This window comes from Typopeltis vanoorti, chromosome 12, assembly GCF_054136105.1.
Source record: "Typopeltis vanoorti isolate ZY-2024b chromosome 12, IOZ_Tvanoo_1.0, whole genome shotgun sequence".
Classification (NCBI taxonomy): domain Eukaryota; kingdom Metazoa; phylum Arthropoda; class Arachnida; order Uropygi; family Thelyphonidae; genus Typopeltis; species Typopeltis vanoorti.
Window position 1 is genome coordinate 45,590,109 of NC_143560.1, and position 25,732 is coordinate 45,615,840.

The 25,732-nt window shown below is 36.6% G+C and overlaps 1 long non-coding RNA gene across 2 annotated transcripts in view; it reads left to right on the plus strand.

The window, feature by feature from the left end:
- Window positions 1-22,899, plus strand: part of LOC150100746 (uncharacterized) — a 48,825-nt gene extending 25,926 nt beyond the window's left edge. For both annotated transcript variants that reach the window (XR_016549196.1, XR_016549197.1), the window contains 2 exons: window positions 886-1,000; window positions 22,701-22,899. This is a non-coding gene — a long non-coding RNA (uncharacterized LOC150100746). The remainder of the gene's footprint in view (window positions 1-885; window positions 1,001-22,700) is intronic.
- Window positions 22,900-25,732: the final 2,833 nt, after the last annotated feature.

Below are 25,732 nucleotides of genomic sequence, written 5' to 3' on the forward strand. Positions count from 1 at the left end.
ACTCAAGCTTCTTATGATGCCACATTCATAAGAATGAAATACCTGGATATACTGCTCATTCGATCTTGGTGCATGATGCGACTTTAAGCAATCCCAACCGGCTTGTCACAGAGCCTGGCGTTGGGGGAAATGTATTTATGTCTGTAGATGTGCGTGTGTTCATGGGACCTGTTTTTTGAGGGATGAAAAACCCAAGTTTTCAGGTGAAAAATCCCTCCACCTCTGTATAAGACCTGCTAACTCACCTTTAGTCAAAAGAGAACAGATAAAGATTCCTCATGTCATGCACAGGAATTGAGCCCAGTTCTTTCCTTCAAAGGGCTTCATCTATACCAACTGAGCCACGGAGACTCCATACTACTCGTTCAGTACCTCAACTATACCCTTTGCAACAGTTACCAGTCTACCATTTTCATCCACTGACATCCTCCCATAATCATATTTCCTTCTGCTTGCCACATATCAAAATAATTCTCTAAGATTTTTCTTGATTTACTGAGTCACTTTCCTGGCTTGCTCTTTGTACTCCTCATGTGACTGATAAGTACTTTTCATCTTGTGTTGCCTCCATAAATCCTTCTTTATTTAGCCGTTTCACCTGTGGAATACACTTAAACATTGCTGCTGTTAAATGTCTCTTGATTAGTGTCCAAGCAGCATCTGTATTCTTTCCACCCAACTCCTCTTTCTCTCTAGCTCTCATTTATCTCCTAATCTCCTAAATTTTTCATAATCACTAGTCTCATATTTTCACATGTATCCCTTCCTCACAGAGTTTTTCATATGACTAACTGCAACCCAGGAAATTTTAATGTTACTGTGTTTATATATATATGTGTGTGTGTGTGTGTGTTTATGCCCCCTCCTGTTTTTTTTTTTTTCCAGGCGTATTGAAGAACTCTGCCTTCAAACAATTGAAAGGAACTCCAGGACAGAAATATAGAAATAGATTTTCTCTTGGAGTATTGCTGTTTGCTGTGCCAGTTGGTGTTTTGCTTGAGTAAGTATTCTGAAATGTTCCTTGCTGTCGTTACGATAATTTTTTTTCATAAGAGGAAAATGTATGCTCATTGGTAGCTTGGTTGGTAGGTGGATAGCACTTCTGCTCCCCCAACCAGCCAATTGGTTCAATTTCCATTGTGCACATGGATATATATATAGAAGTTTTTAAGTGATAAATAGCTTTTATTGCATGTTATGCAACAACCACTACCATGTTTATTGAAGGTATGAAGTGATTTGCAAAAGTTGCATTTTTGTGAGCTCTAGAGCTGGGTATCAGATTATCTTGTGCTTGTCCCATCCACTGTACTATGCAATAGGCCCATAAGAACACCTAATGTACCATTTTTCATCCGTGGGATTCGCATTAAAAAAATTTTAGTTAATCCAATGGAATCTAGTCTATAATAACTGCATACCTTATCTTAATCGTCTAGTTAAACAAGAATAATAGTTTAGTTTTATTACCTGCTACAAACTTGCTTTCAGTGAAAGATAATATTCATAATCAACATCATTCTGATTCAGAATACAGCATCATCAAAACCTTGGCTCACTGGCCACATGCTCTTTGAGAAACCTCTTAGAAGAATTAAATCACATCTGAATTGCTAGGGATAGTGGATATATGCTTGTTCACCATGTCTTAAATCAGTATGAATACAGCTAGGCATTCTGAAGGTGTCACATGATCCCAATTCCTTATATAGAAGTTCTTCTGAATGGGTATCCAAAAATTAGCATCATTTCTGCTTTGAGCAGTGACACATTTCAATCCCATTTCAGAATAGCAAATTCATTCCTCCTACTCTCATTCTTATTGTGGCCTATCTGAAAGATTAGCTTAAAGTCAGAAGAGGAAGAACAACAGATTTTGTTAAGTTTCTTCAAGTGATAAGTCTGGCCACTATACTAAAAATTAGCTGTTAATTTCCAAATAACAGAGGGGCGATGATGATGACCATAGTTTCTTTTGTTGATGGTCATTGAGAAAATTATTATTATCTGTGACCTCTAGGGAGTCAAGGACCCATCGAGGGAGGCTGATTCGTAATTAATAAATACATGTGTTCCATATTTTTTAATGGGATTTGTTTAGTTTATTATTATTTTTATTCAAACAACAAACAGTTGTCTTTGTATTTGCAACTAAAAAAACTGGTAATTGATGAGCGAACATTGAATAGGGCTACTCATTCATTCATACCATATCAGATCCTTTTTTTAGTGTATTAGTACAAAAAATAATAAAATTTTTTTTTTAATGTAATGCATAATAACTATTGATGACTGCATGAAAAAATTAATATTCACTTTCTTTAACCTTTAATTAGTCGTATGGGGTCTGTTTGATTCCGACTATCATTCAAGTTCGATTTCTGACAAAAACCAATAAAGGAATTTTGTTGCAATCTCAAGTAGCTGAGTTTTTTGCTGCTCCCATGCCGAATCAGTCATGTGGCAGCTATCAGTTGTGAAGTAAGGAGTGATTTTTGACATTCTAATCCCATGCGCCTAATTATGTAACAAAAAAGTGCAACTAGTTAAGGGTTAAACAAACAGCACACAAGTGCATTTAACTATATTGTTGACAAGGCAGATTTAAAAGTTATGAAAAGGAGAAAACTCCATTTGAGATGCATTGTAAAAACTTGATGTAGCTTAAAAATATCAAGGCGCTTTACATCAGTTTTTACATAGGTTAGGTCCCATGAGAATGTTGTAAAAATAACTTGTTTGTCTCTATATATTTTGTACTAGATATTTTTGTAAATAACCCTTTGGAAATTAACTGTATATACTCCTTTAATAAGAATATTTCAGAGTTTTAAGAAAACAAGGCAATGTTTTTGCTGCCGGAGCTGTATGTAATAGATCTACATGGCGGTATAAGAAAGGTTGTTTATAAACTTTGTGTATGTGAAAGGCTTACAAGTTCTGCATGTAAACACCTCTGAAGTCAGTCAGAAAGGTTCAAACAACTTTCAATCAAAAGAAAGTGGAGGAGAACAGAAAGCGGGGCGAACTTGAAACTTAAGATGAAAAAATCATGCCGAATTCTTCGGGGGTTACAAACTTCATGCGAGGTCTCAGAGAAGGATAATAAAAAGGGACTGAGCCAAGCATAAAGATTCCCAGTTCCATTCGTCGCCAGAAAGAGGAGCTTCCAGGCCAGAGAGAGGGGGTTTCCAGACGTTGCAGAAGAAGGAAAGGTTTCCAGTCATCACCAGAGGGAAGGAACAGATTTGGGAATCCATAAGAGAGTCAGTTGGCAGCAATTACGATCATTGGAGGCATCTGTTCGAGCTATTGGAGATGGCAGTTGTCCAGGCATTTTCGGCGAACCATAGCAGAGGAGAAAAGACGATGTAAATTACCCGTCTTTACAGCACCCCTACTTATACAGTTTCACCAACTGTATTTCTGTATATCACTTAACATAAGAATGAAATCATTCAAGCATAAAATTGTAATCATAGAAATAAATTGTTTAGCCTGTGTATTATTAAAGTAATCACTTATTACTAATTAACCTTTAGTAGTGGACAGTGGTTGCCACCAGTGATATTCATAGCTCATGTGCACTCATGCACTCTCTAATTAACTGGTAAACAGTTGTCTTTATCTTCAAGTTAATTCAGGACAAAAGTATGCTGAAGATTTGAAATTGGAAATGATCAAAATTTAGTTTTGAGTAGGACAAAATAGAATATCATATTGAAAAGCATAATAAGAAGAGTTTAAAAGGAATCAGAGTTGAGCAGCTTTCAGAGCTGAACTGTTGACTCAAATACACAAACATTATTCAAGAAAAAATAAAAGAGCTTGAAAACAAGAATCAAACCTTGAAGACTCAGTAGCAGACACTGAAGAACACTTAAATGAACACTAAAAGAAAGGAAGACACTGAAGAAATCTGATTGATTTAGGAAGAGAAGCATGTAATGAGTTTCCTGCCAGGATAGAAAAAAATCAGTACTCCATGGTGGGCTCAGGAAGTTAAAGAGGCAGTAAGGAAAATAAAGGTATCAAACGTTCCTGACAATATGAGACAGCATTTGATCTGAGAGAATACAGAGAAGATGAAAGAAAGCAAAGCAGTGTGTAAAATTAGCTAAACAAAAGTCATTGAAAGATTTTTTTAAGAACATTGAAAATAACTATCATGAAACTGGCAAAATATTCTGGAGAAGACCATTGAAAGAGACTTTGAAATAGAAGAAATAGTTCTCTGTATATTCTGTAAAAGACTGAAAGATGATAAAGGTAACATAAGTACTGAAGATAAAGATATTGTAGATATTGCAGATTTCTAAATAAATCAAGTCATGACAGCACAGTTGTAGAAAAACATTCAAGAGGAATGCAATCAGGAGTATACGCTGCTTGTAAAGAAGTCAACAGATTCCCCCCCACCCCACATGGACAAGGTGCGCTGTGCCATGTAATGAGTCGTGTTTCTAGCTGGTATAAATTGGAGGAATATGATTCTCACAAGTCATTGCAAGTGTGTCTGGGTGAAATGACTGTGAGAAGGGAACTGACTGAGTTTGAAAGAGGTGTTGTGATAGGATGCCATTTTGCAATCCTATCTGTTTGGCAAATTCTTACTAGCTACTAGTAAATGCTAGTAACGCTTTATCTTCTTCGACTTCTGCAGCTTTTCCCACTTGAGGAGGGTCACTGTTTGTGGTGCGTTTCCTCCACAACCTCCTGTCTTGGGTTGTAGCCACATCCACTTCATCCTCAAGTCCTCCTCCACCATCTCTTCTTTGGCCAACCACACTTCCTCCTCCTGCACATCCATCTGCATGACCTTTCTTCCCACATACTCTTCCTCCCTCCTCAGCACATGACCAAACCATCTCAACCTTGCCTCCTGTATCTTTGCTCCTAAGTTCGTAACTTTCATCATTCCCCTTACATAGTCATTTCTCAGACGATCCTTTCTGGTCACACTGCACATCCATCTAAGCATGCTCATCTCCACTACCTCCATCCTGCTGATGTTATTTTTCCTCAGGGCCACAGTTTCCCTAGCATATGTCATAGCTGGTCTCACTACTGTCCTATAGATTTTGCCTTTTAGATTGATCGGCACCCTCTTATCGCATGGCACTCCAGCCATCTCTCTCCAGTTCCTCCATCCTGCTTGTATCCTGCATCCCGCATCCTTCTCAGCCTGACCGTCCTCTTTCATTGTTGAACCTAAGTATCTAAAGTCACTGACCTTCCTGATGACATTTCCTTCCAGCTCCAGATCTGTCTCCTGGCTGCCATCCACTTTGCAACACATATACTCTGTCTTACTTCTGCTCAGTCTCATACCTCTCTCTTCCAGTACTTTCCAGTTTAGCTCCCACTTCTCTTCATTCTGCACACAGCACACTGTCATCTGCATACAACATAGTCCAAGGCGCATCTTCTCTCACCTCCTCCGTCACCAGCTCCATCACAATATTAAACAGGAACGGACTTGATGCAAGCCAACTGTCACTGGAAAACTTTCTGTCTCTCCCAGGCAGGTTCGAACTCTTGTCTTCACATTTCTGTACATCTCCTGCACCAACCTGACATATTTCTCCGGTACCTTCTTCTCCCTCAGACACCTGCAGACTTCTTGCCTTGGCACTCTATCATACGCTTTCCCCAGATCAATAAATACTAGATGTAGCTCCTGTTGCTTCTCTCAAAATTTTTCCACCATCTGTCTTAACCCAAAGATAGCATCTGTCATTGATCGACCAGGCATGAAGCCAAATTGCTCCTTTACAATCTCCACCTCCTTCCTCAGTCTTCCATCAAGAACCCTCTCTAGGATCTTCATTGTGTGGAACATCATTCCTTCCATTTCTCAGGTATATTTTCCTGTCGACAAACTTTTATTAACAGGTCCCACAGCAGGTCAATTCCCTCTTTCCCCCAGTGGCTTCCATGCCTCCACTAGGATCCTGTCAGGGCCCACCAATTTTCCATTCTTCATCCTTTTTATGGCTTCCTTCACTTCCACTCTACTAACGTTCTGCACCATCCCCTCATAAGGCTCCCCATCTTCTCTGTGAGTCCTTGCATTTTCTTCATTCAGAAGCCCTTCAAGTATATTCTTCATCTGTTTCTTATATCCACATTCCTCCTTAATACCCTTCCTTCAGTGTCTTTGATCTGCCTCACATGTATGATGTCCTTTGATGCCTTATTTCTACATTTTGCCAATCAATAAATCTTTCTGTCCTTCCTTTGTTTCTAATTGATCATTAAAGTTCTTGATATGTCATGGCCTTTGCCTGTGCAACAACTCTCTTGGCTTCTCGCTTTTTCTCTCTGTCCTCTTCCACTCTTGACTCATCCCACTTCTGCTTTGTTTTCCTCTTAGCCATCACTGCTTCTTACACATTATTATTCCACCACCAACCCTCCTTCTACTCTCTAATCTTTCTGGATGTTTCACCAAGCACCTCAATTGCACAGCTTAGAATTACTTTTGAATTGTCTCCACCAGTCTTGTACACTTTCTAGTCCATCTGAAATCCTCTCTAACACCTTCTCCTTAAAACGGTTCCTCACACTCTCTTCTTTTAAGCGAAACCACTTAATTTTCTTCCTCCAGTGGCTTCCAAAGGTTCTTATCTTCGACTTTATTTTAAATCTGTGCACAGCAGCCGGTGTTGCTACGCTTGGGATTACCTTACAATTTGTTACTGCCTTAAGATGTTTTCTTCTAGTCAAAATGTAGTCAATCTGTGAACTATTGTTGCCACTTCTAAATGTTATCAAATGCTCTTCCCTCTTACAGAAAAAGGAGTTCACAATTGCCAGATCAAACACTACTACAAAGTCCAAAATCCTCTCTCCTTCCTGGTTCATCATTTTCCCACTCCATGGCCACCATGCACCCTTTCACAGTTCCTATTCTGTCTCCCTATGTGTTCGTTCAAGTCTCCTCCGACAATCACCATCTCGTTTTCTTCTAGTTCCCTCATTTCTTCATCTAGCACATTCCAATATTCATCTTTCTCTTCTGCTGTACAGCCAACTGGTGGGGCGTATATGCATAAGACAACCAGTTGCTCTTCTCCAAGACCCAGTTTCATTTGCATGATCCTGCCGTTCCTTCTACACTTCCAATATTTTGTCCTTCAATCTGCCACACACCACAATTCCAACACCATTTCTTCCCTCTTTATTTGCTCCAGAGTAGAACAATTTATACCCATCTCCTAGTTCCTTCGCCTTTATGCCCATTCGTTCCAATTTCTTTAATAGTTTTCCATGTGGTATTTGCTCAGATGCTTTTGCAAAGTCTAGCAGTATCATGATGTAGCCATTTCTTTTATCCATTTCTGCTGTCACTTATTATAAAATGTGAATAAATTACTAAGACAAGACCTACCCTTTACAAAGCCATGTTCTTCACTATATACGAGGGTGGGCTGAAAAGTTCTTGGTCTCCACCATAGATGACGACACTATTTTATATATATATATATATATCTTCTTCTCTTCCGTCTAAGACGGGTTGAGTCTTCTCTTGAGCAGGATCTTCCAGTCTTCTCTATTTCTTGCTGTTCGAAAAAGTTCCTTATATGTTCTGCATCCCGAGATGTTCTTTATTAATTTCACCCAGGTCATTCTTGGTCTTCCAGGTCTTCTTTTTTCAGTTGGAAAAGTATTGATTAGGACGTTAGGAAGTCTGTCTGCATCCATGCGTACAGTGTGTCCAAACCATCTCAGTTGTTGTTTTCTAATTTTTTCTATTATTGTCTTTTTATACAATAGTTCTTGTCTGACTGTGATGTTTGTTTTCTTTTCTATCCAACTTGTTCTATTTATTTTTCTTAAGCATTTCATTTCAAATGCCAGCAGTTTTTTCTCCTCTCTTTTTTTAACTGTCCACACTTCTGCTCCATAGATGACTATTGGTATAATTATTGCTTCATATAATTTGATTTTGGCTTGTTTAGATATCTTGTTTGTTTTCCAGATTTTCTGTAATTTTCCCATGGTGGTCCATCCTATCACTATTCTGTGTTTGATTGTTTTGAGTTCATCTATTGTTTCTGTTAGTTTTGATCCAAGGTATATGAAGTTGTCTACTTGTTCTAATTGTTCTCCATTTAGGGTGGCTGAGATGGTAGTTCTGTTCCTCCCTATTTTCATCACTTTTGTCTTTTGTATATTTATTGTCATGTCATATGTTTTACAGGTTTCATTTAGCTTGTTGATCAACTTTTGTAGTTCATTTGGGGTTCTTGCAAGAAGGACGAGATCATCTGCATATTTGATATTATTTATGTTTAAACCGTTGACATTGATTCCAGGCTCATTGTCTATTGCTTTCTTTACAACTTCTTCTAGATATATGTTGAATAGGCATGGGGATAATGGGCATCCTTGCATTACTCCTTTTTGGATCTCTATGGGTTCTGTTGTGAGTGTGTCCTTTTTAATTATTGCATTTGTCTTAGAGTAATATTTTATCAGAAACTGTATTATATATTTGTCTGTTGCTTTTTCTAGTAGAATTTTAAGAAGGATTTCTCTGTTGATGTTATCGAAAGCTTGTTTAAAGTCCACAAAACAACAATATAGTTCTTTATGGTCTTCCCAGCTGAGTTCTGCTAGTTGGTGCTATGTGAAAATTTGGTCTATTGTTGAATAGTTTCCTCGGAAACCAGCTTGTTCTATGCCTCTCATTTCTTTGTAGGTGTTTTTTAATCTATTTTGTATAATTCTTATGAATATTTTATAGGTGTGAGGGAGTAAATTGATTGTCTGTAATTTCTGCAGTCTCTTTTGTCTCCTTTCTTGTATATTGGGATGATCTTTCCAGTTCTCCAGTCATCTGGGATCTCTTCTGTTTGTAGTATTTTATTGAATAGGGTTGTTAAATATTCTATTGATATGCTGCCTCCATATGACCACAGTTCAGTAGGGATAGTATCAATGCCTGGTGCTTTATTGTTTTTCATCTGTTTTATTGCGTATCTAACTTCTTCTTGTAAAATTTTTGGGTGATCATTATTATTTTCTTCTATTGTTGGCATTGTAGTTTTGTTTCCTTGGTGGAAGATAGTCTTAAAATGGTTTGACCAGATTTTTCTTATATATTCAATATTCCCGGTTTCAGTCATCAGTGGTCTCCCCCAAGATATATATATATATATATATATATATATATATATACACAAAGCCTTGCTGCCCACTATAGTGTATCGCATCCCTATCCACCCACCATTGAATTTTACCTTTAACTAACACTTCTGATGTATTAATTGGTCTATACTTTGTCATCTTTATGCAATGGAACTATCTTACCCTCTTTCCACTGCCCTAGAAACATGCCAGAGCTGAGACCAGACCCGTTTCTACATTTTGCGGGGCCCTCTGCAAAATGGTAAAGCAGGGCCCCTAAAAGTTAGTAACATTTATGGACATTTTAAATGGAAGAATATCTTGTTAATTAATTAATTAAATCAAATATGAAAAATATTTATGCACATAAATAAACAAGTATGCTCTTTAGCATCAATTTAAGTAAAGGGAAAAAATTAGTTAAAAAATAAATGTGTTTGTATGTACATGATATATTATTTTATTATGTAAGTACACATTATCATATAAATATGCCAGAACAATGATTTATTTAATAACATAAATAATAATATAAAAATATGAAAAGAAATGTCCATTTTTACTATAAAGAATGAAATATATATAACAACTTGTACTAGGACCTATATTGTTTAACCTTTATATCAATGACATTGCAAGGGGATATTCAGTTGTTTGCAGATGATGCGAAGCTGGGAAGGATTATTAGTAATAGTGCAGATGTGGTAGCCCTGCAAGAGGATTTGAATAAGCTAGATAGATGGGCAAATGAATGGGGGTGTCAGTTTAATGCAGCAAAATGTAAGGTCTTGAGGTTTGGGAAACATCGATGGGATGCTGCATACTCTATGGGAGGAGTTATACTGGAGGAAGTAGGGGAGACAAGAGATCTGGGGTTGATGATTGATAGAAACCTGAAATTTATAGGACATATTGCAAAGGGGTGAAGGTAACACAGAGGATTGCTGCAATAATGAGAAGGACACTGACCTGCAGAGATAAAACAGTTATCATTCCGTTGTATAATCTCTGATCAGACCACACTTGGATTATTGTTCTCAGATTTGGTCTCCAGGATTTGAAGGGGATAAATTAACTGTGGAAAAGATACAAAGACGGATGACAAAGATGGTCTCAGGACTGTACAAGGATAGTTATGAGAATCGGCTGAGGGAATGTGGACTGCAGAGTTTGGCAGATAGAAGAAGGAGAGGTGATGTGATTGAGACTTAAACTGTTGAGAGGTGGTTACAGGGTTGACACTGGGGAGTTCTTTCACTTGGTTGAACAGCGGGAAGGAGTGATGACAAGAGGCCATTCCTGGAAGTTACGAAAGGAAACTGTGAGCAAGAGGGTGAGGAGTGGTTTCTTTGCATGGAGGGTGGTTGAGCCGTGGAATGCATTGCCTGATAGAGTGGTGAGGGCGAGAACGGTCAATGAGTTTAAGGAGTGGTATGATAGATTTTGTGTTTCTTAGGGGGAACCTCCCCTCGATGAGTCTTGACAGACTTTATGTTCTTAGGAAGGACCTCCCACGATGAGTCTTTTGACTCCATGGAGACCTGAATAATAATAATAATAATAATAACTTATAAGATTTAAAAGAAATCTTAATATATTAAATTTTATTTAACCTAATGCACTTATCAATAAAATCATTTATAACGCTATCAAAATTCAAATTTTTTGCAATTTCATGCTCTATGGATATTATTGCCAGGGATGACAAACATTCTTGAGACATAGGAGTTCGCAAATAGGTTTTTATTAATTTTAATTTGGAAAATGACCTTTCTGCTGATGCAACCGTAACTGGACTGGTCAATAATATTTTAAATGTTGTAGTAATATTTGGATAAATATCCGGAAATTATTTGCAATTATGAATTTTAAAATATTAATGGGTGCATCTTCTGGAACAATATTTCTAAAAATAATTAATTCATTGTAAAATTCAGATTCATCAATATCTGTATTTAATTTTTGATACAGCTGTTTGCAGCAAAATTTTAATTCATTTTCTGTTATTTTTCTTATTAATTTCATATCATAAAGAAATCTAAATGATTTTTCATGAATTTCATACACTTCAAATATTTTTTTGACAGATTGTAGAGCAGTACCTAAAATTACAAAAAAGAAATTTATCCTAAAATTATCTTTATCACCTATGTGTGATTCATCAGGCGTTTCATAATCAAAAAATACTTTTCTTCAACGTACTTGACTTTCTTTTCTAATAGATTTAACAGTTCTTTGACAGTCTCAAAACAGCTATCAAATCCTGATATTCTCTGCTCTTCAAAGTACTGCACTAACTCTTTAATATGCTTAGTTGTTACGTCTATGGGAATTTTTGCATTTTGTAATACTTTACTTACTAAATTAACTTTTGGCAAAAGCTCATACTAAATTACAAGGCTTAGTATAAACTCAAATGAATCTATTTGTTCATATATTGAAACCACTTCTACTTTGATAGTATTATCTGATGCAGTTTTAAATAATTCTTTTAGTGCATTTAAAAAGTTTGGAATTTGAAAACGTACAGCTCTAACAGATTCTATTCTACATTCCCATCTTGTATCACATAATGGTTTTGGAGTTAATTGTTTAACAAATTTCTTTAATATGTCCCAACGTGAAGTTGAGGCAGCAAATAATGTATATATTTTTTCTATAACATTAAAAAAGTTTATTGCTATAATTTATGATTTTGCAACATCCCCTAAAATCAAATTTAAATTATGACAGGCGCAAGGAATATAAAATGCCTTTTCGTTTTCATTTAAAATGTAAGCACGGACTCCCTTATATACTCCTTTCATATTCGCTCCATTATCATACCCTTGCCCTCTACAATCTGACAAAGATTTAATTCATTCAAAAGTGATTTTATGTTTTCATATATACCTTTACCAGTAGTGTCATTAGTTATTAAAAACCATCAAAAAGTGTTCACGAATTTCAATATCTGTTTCAAATATATGTAAAAATCTAAAAATTACTAAAATTTGCTCCTGATGACTAACATCAGGAGTACAATTGAGAATTATTGAATAGTACTTTGCCTGTCGTATCATATTTTCAATATTTTGTTGAATTTGGTTCCCATATCAACAATTAATTCATTTTGCACAATGGGCGATAGATACAAATTTTGTTTCTTACCTATAATTTTTTTTTCTGAACATCACATTAAATGATCTTTTTAAAAGTGGATCAAATTCTCCAATTAATTCTATAATTCCAAAAAAATTACCATTATGGGCTGTGTACAAAGTATCAAAATTACCTCTAGAAGCTAAATTATGTTCAGATAAATAAAGAATTGCTGCTACTATTCATCTTAAAACATTTCTTAATCATTCTGCTTCAAATTTTATGACATTTTGATTTGCCTGATCAATTGTATTGTGATTTTTTAAATTACATTCCATTTGTGTCCATGAATACACGCATTTCATGTGCACTGGATTTCGTTCGTGCGACTTTAATCTTTCACTTACATGTCGCCAGTCAGAAAAGCCATTATTACATAAAAAAATTATCATCAGAAGAAAATAATTTGCAACAAAAACAAAAAAAAAAGAGTTTGAATATACACACCATCTTCTGTTTTGCTTCTCTCCGTTTGCAATTGTCCTAACATAGTGAGCTGTGGAAAAACACCTCTTTTTGTCATCTTTTGGAAAATGATTTTCAGTCAGAGGAGATGATGGACCACGTTGTACAATTTGTGTTGCGTTGTTCAAAATTTTGGGCCATGTTGCTGGATCATCAATAGTAAATAGTTCACCTTCCTCTGGTGTCTCAGTTTTAGGATTTTCAATACTCATTGTTTGACCAAATGCGTCATGTTCTCCACTTCCTTTGAGTATTTCAGAACTCTCATTATTAATTAATGTTGAAGCCGAAGAACTGTTTGTAGTTATTTCAGAACTCCCTTTATCAACTGATATATCTGAACAAATATATGAGTTCAACTTCATAAATTTAAACAGTGGATTTCTTTGACGTTCCTCGGCCGCTTCTTTTTCTTGTTTTCGCTTTCGTTTTTCATGTCCACTTGGGTATTTTCTTCCATGACAATCTCCCTCACGACTAGTCATACTCTAGAATTAAATACGATAGATTTAATTATAAAATAAGTTAAAAAATTAAAACAAAATTACTTACCTGATAAATAAAATATATTTAAAATAGATAATATTAGAAAATAAATAAATCTAATATAGATTGAAAACTGCTATTGAAGAAAAATTCTGATGTCGGATAACCTAAAACCAGTTTACAAAATATATTTTTTAAGATGTTTTGCAAGTAATGTCACATAAACAAATTGCCATGACAGTACGTGTATATACTTACTTGTTCATAAAATCATAAACTAAAATCAAAAAACTCCTTAAAATTATTAAAATCATCTGTTTTAAAATGCACTTTTCCCTATTTAACTGTGTTGTACGATATTGTTATATATCTTAGAGTTGTTTCAAATACTACCACTCTAGTGCTACAATCTTATTTCGCTTACTATAACAGTAATAGTTGATTGTAAAATTATATACTTATATTTTTCTTTATAATAATATTTTTATATAATAATTACAATATTAATTTATGTAATAATTTTTAAAAAATGAATTGATTTTCTTTTTTCAATTTTTTGCACTTTGCAGGGCCCTGTGCCATTGCACAGTTCGCACACCCATGAATACAACCTTGGCTGAGACTCCTTATGTCCACCTTAATCATTTGTTCCCACAACTGTCACTAATTCTCTTGCTTGTTTCCTTCTCTTGTCCAAAGCAGGAATTATCTTGCCCATTCTCCCTTCTGGATAGCAGACCTTATGGGCTCTCTCTCTCACTCGCTCTCATTAGCCATTTCTCTAACAATGAAATCTCCATACACTGCTATTCTTGAATCATTCGTCACCTCTTTTTCTCTTTCATGCTGTTGTTTTGTACTCTTTCATTGTTTCCACCAAATGTCTAATATCATTTGGATATTCCTCATTTCATTTTGAATAACTCTTTCTTCAAATCTTGCATTCTGGCAGTTTCACTCTTTGCTCTTCCTAATCTCACTACCTCTCGTTCTGCCACATCTTACTTCATTTCCTCATTCCCACTTTCTTTTTCTTCCATATCACCTAATTTCATTTCTTAATTTTTGCATTCTTTCACTCCCTTTGTCTCACTAGTTTTCTTTCCATTTCTTTCATTTATGCTAACCTTCATTCCTTCAGTCTTTTTCTAGGTTTAGTTTAGTTTTTTTTAGATTACTATATTAATAGTAAGATAGATCGGAGATAGCTAACAACATCAGACTTGACGTAGCCAACATCCTCGCGCATTCTTCTCTGCCAAAAAAGTAATTTATCATATGCCCAACGCACGGCTCTCCTGAAACTACGTAAAGAAAAAAGTATCGTCATCACCAGAGCGGATAAGGGTAATGCCATAGTGGTTCTTAATACCAGTGAATATAAGCGAAAAATGAACATTATCCTCCGCGATCGCGCTACCTACATCCCGCTAGAACACGACCCCACAAAAACACAAGTTAAGAAACTTAAAATTTTACTCAAAAAAGTATCTTCCTGGCCCCCTGATGTCACGAAAAAACTTAGACCTTTCCGCTCCCGTCCCCCCCGAATATAGGGTTTACCAAAAATCCACAAACCCAATTCCCCACTCAGGCCTATAGTAGATGCTACCAATGCACCTTGCTATAGACTATCTAAACAGCTGGCCAACACTCTGATCCCCCTCACCGGAAGGTCCCCTTCCTATATAAAAAACTCGACCCACTTTAAAGCCCTCACAGAAAATTTAACCTTGAAGAAGACAGACATATTGGTAAGCTTTGATATCTCCTCTTTGTTTACCAATATTCCCTTAATTGACACCTTATCTCTCTTAGAAAACGTTTTTCCCTCTGACATCTTAGATCTCTTTTCCTTTGCCATTAACTCTGGATATTTCTCTTGGAACAACAAAATCTACAAGCAGATAGAGGGAACTGCCATGGGTTCCCCCCCTTGCCAATTTCTATATGGAAGATTTCGAAAAACGAGCCATAGACTCAGCCTCACTCAAACCTTCTATCTGGCTAAGATATGTAGATGATGTGTTCTCTATTTGGCCTCATGGCCCAGACACGTTAGACTCCTTCCTCAGTCATCTCAATAGTCTACATCCAAGAATCCAGTTCACTATGGAAAAGGAAAAGAACAATTGTTTACCCTTCCTAGACACCTTAGTCACACGCCTGCCTAATGATACACTTACCTTCACCGTATACAGAAAACCCACACACACAGGCAGATAACTCTCTCTCTCTCTCACAAACTCTCCCACCACCACCCCTCTCAACAATATGGCATTATTAAAACTCTTACCAAGAGAGCCCACAATCTTTGTTCCAGTGGAACCGCCCTCACTAATGAGCTTAACCACATACACAGCACTTTCCTCTCTAATGGCTACAGTGATCACAGTATCAAAAAAATAATCAACTCCTCCCCCATTCCCCTTCCTTCTCGTCAACAAGATTTTAAAAATGCCATCACCATACCTTACATCCGTGGCACTTCTGAAAAAATAGCCAAGATACTAAAACAGTACAATCTACACACAGCATATAAGCCCCACCGCAAACTGGCTACCCTTATCCGTTCTACGAAAGATCAGCTCCCTCCTCTCTCTCTGCCTGGAGTTTACAAAGTACCCTGTTCCTGTAAGCTGGCGTACTTTGGACAGACAGGCAGATCAGCATCCATCCGTCTAGAGGAACACAAGTCTTACATCTTCAAACACAACTATGGCCATTCAGGCTTGGCTGACCATGCTTTGGACACCACCCACAGAGTATCATGGAAGAAAACCACCATGCTCCACCACAGCAAATTCAAGAAAGAGAGACTTTTCTTAGAAGCAGCAGCAGCAGCTCTCAAAAACCAACCAAATCTCAATAAATATGGTTGCATTAAGCTTCCAAAGATTTGGGAAACACTCATCACCAGAGTTCCCACCTTACATTCCAGGCCACCTACTACTGCCCTTAGAGGGCGCTCTACCTAGATAGGACTTTAGTGTCACCCACGTGGTTGGGCTTAGTATTGTTTGTTATTTGTGCATATGTTACATTAATTGATTTTGTAATCCCCGTAGATGTCCTAGTGACTAGGACGAAATATAGGAGTATTAAATTCTATTTTAATTCTTTGTGAGTGTTGTAAAAAATCCATTAAGCCTCCAACATGATAACAAATACTGCACTTCCTCTAAATCTTTCTACACAAGCACTTTCTGCATAATAAGAGCCAGTGAATCAAAAAAAGTTACAACTGGAGAATGTATATGGAATAATCTTCAGCAAAGGATTCTGGATATTGAAAATGTAAATAGTTATAAGAATGAATTTTATGTTATGAATAGAGTAGATTATAAATAATATCAACCATGGATGATTAGTATGTAATTAGAAATTAATGTAGTGATAAAGTTGGATATTAATAATAATAGGCAGGGTGATTCAATCAGCATTGTCTTAAAAGCACAAAATGTTATACGACAATATTGGAGTTCTGACAAGTAATAGACTAATCTGCAGGAAAATTGTTGATAGTAGATTAATAATAATGTAAGCTTATGCTGTCATAGTAGCCCGAATACTCCTCGTGGGTACATATCAGGAAACTGATGATGATGACAATTAATAATAGAAAAATTAAATGATAAAAAAGGAAGAAAGAGAACAACGAGAGAGAGGGAGAGAATGAATAAGTGCAAACTAACTTGAGCTACTTATATCAATCACTGTTAGCAAATCATAATGGATTACCATAATTATTATACAGCTCACCTGCTGTTTTTCTATTTTGGTTGGGGATGTTTCTCCTCTTCCTTTGAAGACAAAAATTCAAGAATATGGCATACATAAGCAAAGCACCACAGACTGAAACTCAACATATCATTCTCATTAAGAATATCACTGCATAGTGTTTTACCATGAGGTTTACTTGATAAATTAATCTCATCAATTCAAAACATACTTTGGCTTTGTTTGACTTATATTTTTTGCATTAAGTCAAGAAACAAGGTTCATAACTTAGCAAATAATGAGCATAATTTTTTCCAAGGACACGTTCATTTCACTGGATGACACAGGACAGATTTTTTTGCTTTTCATTGCTAACAATGAAAAGCAAAAACTGATTTCATCACTCCAGGATAAAGATGGTATAGATGGGAAACCTTAGCTTTTAGATATTCTTGTCATTCAAGGAAAACTTTGTGTAACAACTACTTTTCATTGAGGGGGGGGGGATTCCTCTTTCTACAAGTGAATATGTCACTGTTACCAAAAACTAAAAAAAAACTAAATTTACAGTCACAAACATAGGAAATAATAGAAGTATTTTCCTTCAGTTTTATTTGGAGGTGTTTTCAAGAGACTACATAACTTGATGAAATGAGTACTTCATAAGAAATTTGTATGCATCTATGTTAAATTTGCAAAGTGCTAGCTAACATACAAAGAACTGCATCGCCAATAGGCTAATAAATATCTCAGCTGTCATTCTCCTCTCATTAATTATGCATGCTCTAAAAAACCATGTATAAAAAATCATGTATAATTAATTCATACAGAAATTTAATTAGAAGATGGTTATATTTAATGTATTTTCAGATAACTGTATTTTAGCCCTTATAACCAGGAAATTTATTCTGTGATGTTGTGTAATTCTGCTTAAAACTTATGCTCAGAAACTACAACCCATCCTATATCACCTCTATACAGTTTTATGCTTTTGCCATCTTTCTCTCAGTATGGAAGCTAGCTTGTATTCAGCCTATTCCAAAAAAAAAGAAGATAAAAGACTGCCGTCATATTGTTGTCCCATTGCTCTGACTTAAGTTTTCTCAAAAATCATGGAGGTTATCAACAGCCAAACTTCTTCACTACCCAGAGGCCTACCAATTAATCACCAACCAAAAGTATGAATTCAACCACTCTATCATTCCATAGTATGTCTTCTAGCCTAGTTCTGGACATCAACCATGGAAAGATTTGGGAAAATTTTTGTTGTCACTTTTAGCATTTCCAAGGCATTTAATGAGATCTGGGCTTCTTAGCAAACAATCTTGTGGACTACCCTCCAAAGTGGCTAAACTACACTCCAAAGTTCAAAGATCTTGCATAATAATGCTTTTTTTGTCATTCTAAATTCAGTGGCATATTAATAATAGTTGGATATTAATAACTAGCACTGAACCCTCATGAAGTTCAGTGCTACCAAATGTCTTTCTTGCAAGAATGGAAGTTAGCTCATGCCTCTAGTTTCCTTCTTATCACAAGTGCATTATATTATTATTATTCAGGCCTCCATGGAGTCAAAAGACTCATCGTGGGAGGTCCTTCCTAAGAAACACAAAGTCTATCATACCACTCCATGAACTCATTGACTGTTCTTGCTCTCACCACTCCATCAGACAATGCATTCCATGGTTCACCCACCCTCCATGCAAAGAAACCACTCCTCGCCCTCTTGCTCACAGTTTCCTTTCGTAACTTCCAGGGATGGCCTCTTGTCATCACTCCTTCCCACTGTTCAACCAAGCGAAAGAACTCCCCAGTGTCAACCCTGTAACCACCTCTCAAAAGTTTAAAAGTCTCAATCATATCACCTCTCCTTCTTCTACCCACCAAACTCTGCAGTCCACATTCCTTCAGCCGATCCTCATAGCTATCATTGTACAGTCCTGAAACCATCTTTGTTATCTGCCTTTGTACCCTTTCCACAGTTAATTTATCCCCTTCAAATCCTGGGGACCAAATCTGAGAACAATAATCCAAGTGTGGTCTGATCAGGGTCTTATACAACGGAATGATAACTGTTTTATCTCTGCAGGTCAGTGTCCTTCTCATTATTGCAGCAATCCTCTGTGTTACCTTCACCCCTTTGCAATATGTCCTATAAATTTCAGGTTTCTATCAATCATCAACCCCAGATCTCTTGTCTCCCCTACTTCCTCCAGTATAACTCCTCCCATAGAGTATGCAGCATCCCATCGATGTTTCCCAAACCTCAAGACCTTACATTTTGCTGCATTAAACTGACACCCCCATTCATTTGCCCATCTATCTAGCTTATTTAAATCCACTTGCAGGGCTACGACATCTGCACTATTACTAATATCCTTCCCAGCTTCGCATCATCTGCAAACAACTGAATATCCCCCTGCAATCCACTGGCTATGTCATTGATATAAAGGTTAAACAATATAGGTCCTAGTATTGAGCCCTGTGGGACCCCACTTGTAACCCTCTGCCTCCTGGAAACTGCTCAACCATACACAACTCTCTGATACCTATCAGACAGCCAATCCTGAATCCAGTTGACCAATCTGACATCCAGACCCATGTGCTGCAACTTAAATATCAGCTTATCATGTGGCACCCTGTCAAATGCCTTCGCCAAGTCTAAGAAAATTGCATTATATGCCTTTCCCTCATCTAATGCTCTTGTAACTTTATCATAAAAGGCTAGCATATTGCTAAAACAAGAGCGCCCCTTCACAAATCCATGTTGACTCTCACAGATAACATTACCCTCATCTGCCCAATGCTGTATACGGGCCTTCACTACGTTCTCCGAGATCTTACTAACTACTGATGACACACAAACTGGTCTATAATTTGACACGTCCAGTCTGCTACCGTCCTTATGCAATGTCACTATCTTACCTTCCTTCCATTCCATGGGCACCTTTCCAGCAACCAGACTTTCATTGAAAAGCCAGGTCAAAGGCACTGTCAGTTCCCTAGCACATTCTCTCAAAACTCATGGTGAAATACCATCCAGTCCCACAGCTTTACTGACATCCAGAGTACTCAGTATTTGAAACACACTCTCCTCCTGTACCTCTAAACCTTGATCCTGCCCTATCCCTCTAGCATTAAAACTGACTCCTCCAGGATGAAATACTCCAATAAAGTGTTCATTGAACAATTCTACTATGTCTGCTGCATCAGTCACTCTATTCCCATTTTTATCCCACAATATCATTCTTCCACAGTCATTTCTCCTCCTACTGGCTACATATCTAAAACATTCCCTAGGATTTTCTTTGGATTTTAGGGCTAATCTCCTCTCATATTCCAGTTTCGTCTTCCTTACCATACTAGTCACTCTTCTGGCCTGTGTCTTATACTCTTCATGCATCTTCTCTTCTCCTGTCTCCTTATATCTCTTCCACAGCTTCTTTTTCGCATACAATTCTTGTTTAATATTGTTTGTCATCTACTTTACTCCAAATTGTGTCCTCTTGTTCACTCATGGTGTACAACTTACCATTGCTGCTAACAAATATTCTTTCATAATTTCCCACGTACTAATGATATCCCGGCCTTCCAATTCCTCCCTCCATGAAACTTCCCCAAGTTGACATCTAAGACTATTATAATCACCTGCCTTATAATTCCACATACATTCCCATCTCTTTGATACTCCTGCATGTCTATTCATTTTCCAAGTCAAAACCATATGGTCACTCTCTCCAACTGGTGGGAGAGATGTCATCTCAGTTATTATCAACTCTTCTGATGCTATAACCAAATCCAAAACTCTTTAACCTCTTGTTCCCTCTATTACATGTTGCCTAAGACATTTGTCCCTCAAGAATTCTAGAAATTCCATTCCCTTATTGCTACATGCATCTTCCTCTCCCCAGTTTTATACTACTGTAGTTAAAATCTCCCATAACATTCATTCATAGCATAGTATAATGTGCATGCATAGTATAATCCTTTCAGCCTCCAAAAATCTTGATCTTATTTTCTGTTTGAGATGGTTCTTATAACCTGTATAGCTTCTAACCCTATACAAATACAAATTTGTCCACTGAACTAACTTCTCTTTTGCTATCCGCTGGAATATCAGCTTGCTACAACAAGTACTACAACCTTGTGCTACTCAAAAAAAAATAAAATAATAAGTTGCTTCTTTCATTTGCAACTCAGTACTAGCTGTAGATTTTGCAGATTCTTGTGTGGGATTTATAGGTAGATGAATTTTTTTTTCTTCTCCCTCCATATATCTAATAATGCACATAGCCTAGTCATAAGTACTGTTACAACTTGAACAGTGCATAAGCCTTTAATCCATCAGTAAATCATTTACAGCTTTCAGCACATACAATTCACATGTATAGTGTTCATATACCAGCAATTAATGTTCAAAATATTCCCCTTTTTTGCTTTCATGCAACCTTGAAGGCTGTGAGCCACATATTGATGGCAGCATGTACAACATCCAGTGGATATGCTGCCACTGCTTGTTCCATATCCAGCTTCAGGCTAGTAATGCTGGGGCGTTGTTTCTTGCAGGCTACTCCCTCAAGCTCTGACCACAACTTGAAGTCCAATGAATTCAGATTGGGACTTCCAGATGGCCAATCAGATTGCGATATGTGCTTCCAACAACTGTTGTGTGGTCCTCACCTTGTGTGCAGGGGCTGCGTTCTGTTGGAAGGGCCACTGTCTACCATGAAACAAGATGTTCAGGGGATTATACTACAGATTCCAACACTGTCTTGATACACTTTAGCAGAGGTTTTTGACCTCTGCTAAAGTGTATCAAGTAACCTCTGCTAAAGTGTAACCTCTGTTGTCACAGAAATTCAACTTGGATACCCTCCTTCCCGATACGTCACTCCCAACAAAACCATCACTGACACATTGGATATATGACCATCCAGGTCATATGCTCAATCATTTTGGTGGTTAAATGACTTCGATGGTGAAAATCTTCTCAATCTGAGAAGAGGACATCTCTGTGTCTTGTTTTTTGCATTCTGCCGACGAAGTGCCTTTGATGTTATCATCCTCTGCTGCCTCAGTTGTGGTGTTAGGAAGTGTCCAGTAAAATGACGATAGGTTCTTATCCTTGGTCATCAGTTAGTACACGTGAAATCGTTCTCTGCTAAACATTCATCTCTCGCAACAACACTTTGTCCTTTCTCACAGAATTCTACCATCGCAAATTGTTCTTTGCAAATTAGATACGTCTTTGTTATCGTTATAATGGTTAATAGTCTGATACACAAACATCCTACTGATCATGTTTTTAGCTTTTTGAAAATAATAACAGGTGGCTGTATTTTAACTTTGTGAAGTGCTATTACAGCTACATGGTTCTCATAATCTCCCTACTGAATGTTAACCCATACAGCTAGACAACTCTCTCTCCAGTATCTTCTGATAAACATGTGAATCTTGGCTGCACACACATCACCACTAACAGAACTGTGCTTGTATAATTCTGTGAGCAGTGGAGGGGTGTGTGCAGAAGATGTAACGGTATTTATTGGAAGACTGTATATGAGACTTTTATAAGCTGAAGTGCTAAAGAGCCAAATGATTTAGTTATCTCTCTTATGGTACATTATGTTTATGCTATTTAAGTCTTTTGGTAATCTTATATTGTTTGTTTTAAAAAAACAACAACCAAAAAATCATTAAATTCCCAAATTACAAACAGAAATTTATATAATATGGATTTATTTATTTAGATTCTTTTTTGGACACCATGTTAAAACGTATATTGACAGAGAAGAAAGAAGAAAACCTCAGTTTGATTTGTTTTCTTGGCAGCTTAAAGAAGATGAAGTGGGAAAAGACTCTCAAAAGTTTCAATGAATATTAAAAAGCAGTTGTATGTAAATATCCACTGTATATTATTAAATAGAATAAAAAAAATGTTATTCAGGACTCCAGTGCATTAAGTTTGAAAGGAATATTTTGTATAAGTGGAAAGGATATCTTAGATGAATATTTCACAAAAACAGCTGAATTCTAATTTACACCGTTTATAATTGTATGTTGGCTGTGAGATAATTAGAACATCTGAAGGAAGTTCAGACCATAGTTCCAAATTAAGAAAATACCATCCATTCATCTCTTTCCCCGGTCTTGATTTCAGTGGTAAGGAATTGGTTGTTTTTTTCCTCAAAGGCTTCTAATTATATCTTTGCAAATACAATAAACCCTCGATTTAACGTACAGAATAAACGATCCGTATGTCACGTGAAAATTAACACCCTGTTAATTTTAAAATGCTTTTAACCTGATTTACTTATAATTAAATTAATAGGTTATTAATTTCCTGTTATTTTTTAACAAATTTTGGCGAAGAGGCCATCATATGTTGGAAAAACACTATAGTAATTTAGCCGATATAAATGAGTCGATGCTCATAAAACATGTTCGGCAAATAATTAAGACGTGATCACACCAATCATTCTGTAATTGGTTCTTTTGTCGCGTGGCGTGACTTTCTGCGGCAGTTTTATTATACACATTTTCGTAATTTTAGGGAGTTAATTATAAAAAAAACAGCAGAATTCAAAAGTTCAAAATAAACTTGATAGTTTTTTCAAAGCAGGATTACCTAAACCAAGCACCTCAACATCGAACATTAACTTATCTAATAAGTGTGAAAATTGTGTTAAAAATTGTAAAACCGTTTTTTTTTTTTTGTTATTACAGTGCTAATATTGATAAAACTGCAGTATAATGTTACAGATATTTTTATTTTAAAACTTTTGCGATTTAACGTTAAATCGAGGGTTTACTGTATAGTAAATAGTTGACCATGGCCAAGCCAAAATTCTGTTTGTAAATAGCAATTATCTCTCTGAGGTTATTGCTATGAGGTGTATGCGAGATCATACCTATGTGAATGAACACTCAAGAATTCTCCAGAACGCCTTCAAATGTCAGCAGTCTGTTTTTAACTTAATAATACTAATATAACTTAATATGTATAGCAATTGTTCTCTAGTAATGTACATATTCTATAGGTCTTCCCCCCCCCTCCATCTTATGCACTCGGTGCATAAGATGGAATGGAGTCTTCGAGAGGGTAAAGCTGTTGCATGTTCAAAATAATAGTTTATTCTATTTTGTGTTATCCTTTGGCTTTTATTCATTTAAGTTCCTTTAGTAGTGTCAGATAGCCAAGTAAATTCATTACATCAAATATGTGTGTGTACGTAACATTTTTTATCATAACTATATTCCAACAGTCGGATTTAAGGTTGTTGCTACCCCTAAACTATAATGTTTAAGGGACACACTTTACCAGGTAAATTTTAGGTTATCTGTACTGAGGTGGAGACTGTGAGACTAGACTAGGTAGTCTAGTCTCATGTTATTAGTACAGATAGTCTACTCTAGACTATCTGTATTAATGTGAGGTCTAAGCTGTATCTTGTCTAGTTTATGCGTAAATCTGACCCTGTAAACTAAACTGAATTAGGGAACAAAGCCCATCAATTATGAATTATAGGTATTGGGTAACTCAAAAGACTATTTTTCAGGGTTTACTGTATAGTAAATAGTTGACCATGGCCAAGCCAAAATTCTGTTTGTAAATAGCAAATACTTCTCTCGGGTTATTGCTATGAAGTTTGCCCCGCATTTTGAGCAAACAATACAATGATCATGGTTAATTTGCTAAATAAGACAAATTAGATTTCTAACAATACAACTTGGAACTTGAACATAATGCTTCATCCAATTGGATTCAACCAAGTTAGATTTGGCCTGCACATGACATTTATGTACTATAGGCCCTTCTGCCTCTCCTGTGTAGGATTGATGACGTGTGTGTGTGTGTGTGTATATATATATATATATATATATTTATTATTATTATTTTAACGGTGTCTCCATGGAGTCAAAAGACTCGTTGCGGGAGACCGGACATTGACACACTAACCATTATTTACACAATACCTGTCATACCTCTCCTTAAATTCATTCACAACCAGTTCTGGCAAAGCATTCCACCCATTCATAACCCTCCAAGTAAAAAATCTAGTCCTAACACCCTTGTTAACCACACTCTTACACAATCTCCAGGGATGGCCCCCTCGTTCTCTCACATCCTGCATTGGTCTTAAGAATATCATCAGTATCAATCCTGTAAAATCCCTTTAACAATTTAAATACCTATCATATCTCCTCTCCTACGTCTATCAGCTAGTTTTTGGAGCCCACAGATCATCAATCTATCCTCATAGGGAACATCCCACAGACCTGCAACAATCTTTGTAACCCGCCTCTGAATCCTCTCTACCACTTCCGCATCACCAAGAAATCCTGGCGACCAGATCTGTGCACAATAGTCCAAATGCGGCCTTATTAATGCCTTATAGAGTGGAATAATAACTTCCCTATCCCTGCTTGTTAGTGTGTTCCTCAATAACCATGTAATTTGATGTGATGTTTTGGCAATCTTAGCAATATGCCCTTTAAACTTAAGTTCTCTGTCCACAATAACTCCCAAGTCTCTTGTCTCATCAACTTCCTGCAGTTCAGTTCCGTTAATATAGTAAACCATGCGATGTCATCCTCCCGAAGTGCATCACCTTACACTTAGCCACGTTGAACTGACAGCCATTTACCTCAGTCCATAGCGTCAGCCTATTTAAGTCATCCTGTAAAATATCCACATCATTTGAATTGATTATCGCTCTTCCCAATTTTGCATCATCAGCAAACAAGTGGATATTTCCATTCAAGGTATTTCCAATATCAT